The sequence below is a fragment of the Petromyzon marinus genome, unplaced genomic scaffold, assembly GCF_048934315.1.
Source record: "Petromyzon marinus isolate PM22_M1 ecotype Great Lakes invasive population unplaced genomic scaffold, UKy_Petmar_22M1.pri1.0 PM_G_Scaffold_136, whole genome shotgun sequence".
Taxonomy (NCBI): Eukaryota; Metazoa; Chordata; class Hyperoartia; order Petromyzontiformes; family Petromyzontidae; genus Petromyzon; species Petromyzon marinus.
Window position 1 is genome coordinate 40,001 of NW_027422691.1, and position 2,500 is coordinate 42,500.

The following is a 2,500-nucleotide window of genomic DNA, read 5'->3' on the forward strand; positions in this document are numbered from 1 at the left end:
GGGCTGTTAGGGTGGCACAGAAATCCCTCGGAATGGGAAAACGGGTCATTTTCGTGTCGCCACATTGCATGCGAACCGCATGCAACTTCCAGAGGCATTTGCAGCAGAAATGCATGTGCAGTCAAAAAAAAATTGATATTTTTCACGGATAGACCCCGTGAAACGCTAGAAATTGGCGGGGATGTGTCTCTTGTGGCTCACGGGGCTGTTCGGGTCGCACAGAAATCCCTGGGAATGGGAAAACGGGTCATTTTCGTGTTGCCACATTGCGTACGAACCGCATGAAACTTCCAGAGGCATTTGCAGCAGGAATGCATGTGCACTCAAAAACTTCTATATGTTTCACGGATAGACCCCGTGAAACGCTAGAAATTGGCGGGGATGTGTCTCTTGTGGCTCACGGGGCTGTTAGGGTGGCACAGAACTCCCTCGGAATGGGAAAAGGGGTCATTTTCGTGTTGCCACATTGCATAGGAACGCCATGAAACTTCCAGAGGCATTTGCAGCAGAAAGGCACGTGCACTCAAAAATTTTAATATTTTTCACGCATAGACCCCGTCAAACGCTAGAAGTTGGCGGGGATGTCTCTCTTGTGGCTCACGGGGCTGTTAGGGTCGCACAGAAATGCCTCGGAATGGGAAAACGGGTCATTTTTGTGTGGCCACATTGCATAGGAACGGCATGAAACTTCCAGAGGCATTTGCAGCAGGAATGCATGTGCACTCAAAAACGTCTATATTTTTCACGGATAGACCCCGTGAAACGCTATAAATTGGCGGGGATGTCTCTCTTGTGGCTCACGGGCGCTGTTAGTTAGGGTCGCACAGAAATCCCTCGGAATGGGAAAAGGGGTCATTTTCGTGTTGCCACATTGCGTACGAACGGCATGAAACTTCCAGAGGCATCTGCAGCAGAAATGCATGTGCACTCAAAAACGTCTATATTTTTCACGGATAGACCCCGTGAAACGCTAGAAATTGGCGGGGATGTGTCTCTTGTGGCTCACGGGGCTGTTAGGGTCGCACAGAAATCCCTCGGAATGGGAAAACGGGTCATTTTCGTGTTGCCACAATTGGCATACGAACGGCATGAAACTTCCAGAGGCATTTGCAGCAGAAATGCATGTGCACTCAAAAACGTGAATATTTTTTCACGGATAGACCCCGTCAAACGCTCGAATTTGGCGGGGATGTTTCTCTTGTGGGTCACGGGGCTGTTCGGCTCGCACAGAACTCCCTTGGTCCACCTGATTCGTGCATACAGGCAGCAACTAAAACTCTGTAAACCTGCTGTGAGGACATCTAAACAGTGGACCAGTGAGGCTGTGGAAGATTTGCGGGCGTGCTTAGACTGTACTGACTGGGATATGTTCACGACTGCTACCAATAGTCTGGATGAACTCACAGAGGCTGTGTACATCAGCTTCTGTGAGGACTGCTGTATCCCAACACGTACCAGGGTGAACTTTAACAACAACAAGCCCTGGTTCTCAGCAAAGCTCAAAAGGTTGAGGTTGGAGAAGGAGGAAGCGTTTAGGAGTGGGGATAGAGACAGATTCAAGGAGTCGAAGAACAGGTTTAGCAAAGCGGTGAGAGAGGCTAAACGACTGTACTCAGAGACACTAAAACACCAGTTCTCTACTAACGACGCTGCTTCTGTCTGCCAAAGGGCTCAGGCACATCACCAACTACAAACCCAGAGCGCCCCACACCACTAACGACTCCCGCCTAGCCAACGACCTGAACGAGTTCTACCGTAGATTTGAAAGACAATTGGACTGTCCTGAACCACCCCTTCCCACCCAAGAGGCCCCATCCCCCACCCATACTACAGAAACGACTCTCTCCTTTCAGGAGGGAGAAGTTAATGGGCTTTTCAAGAGGCAGAATCCACGCAAAGCAGCCGGGCCGGACTCTGTCTCTCCAGCCACCCTCAGGCACTGCGCTGGCCAGCTGTCTCCGGTGTTCACCAACATCTTTAACACCTCCCTGGAGACATGCCATGTACCAGCCTGTCTCAAGTCCTCCACCATCATCGCTGTGCCCAAAAAGCTAAGGCCAACAGGACTAAATGATTACAGACCGGTCGCCCTTACATCTGTGGTAATGAAGTCTTTTGAGCGCCTGCTCCTGGCACACCTCAAAGCCATCACAGACCCTCTCCTGGACCCCCTTCAGTTTGCCTACAGAGCCAACAGGTCTGTGGACGACGCAGTTAACATGGCCCTCCACTTCACCCTACAGCATGTGGACGCCCCAGCATCCTACGCCAGGATCCTGTTTGTGGACTTCAGCTCTGCCTTCAACACCATCATCCCTGCCCTGCTTCAGGACAAGCTCTTCCAGCTGAACGTGCCCTACTCCACCTGCAGGTGGATCACAGACTTCCTCTCTGACAGGAAGCAGTGCGTTAAGCCGGGAACAGAAGTCTCTGACTCCAGGTCCATCAGCACGGGAACTCCTCAGGGCTGCGTCCTTTGCCCACTGCTCTTCTCCCTGTA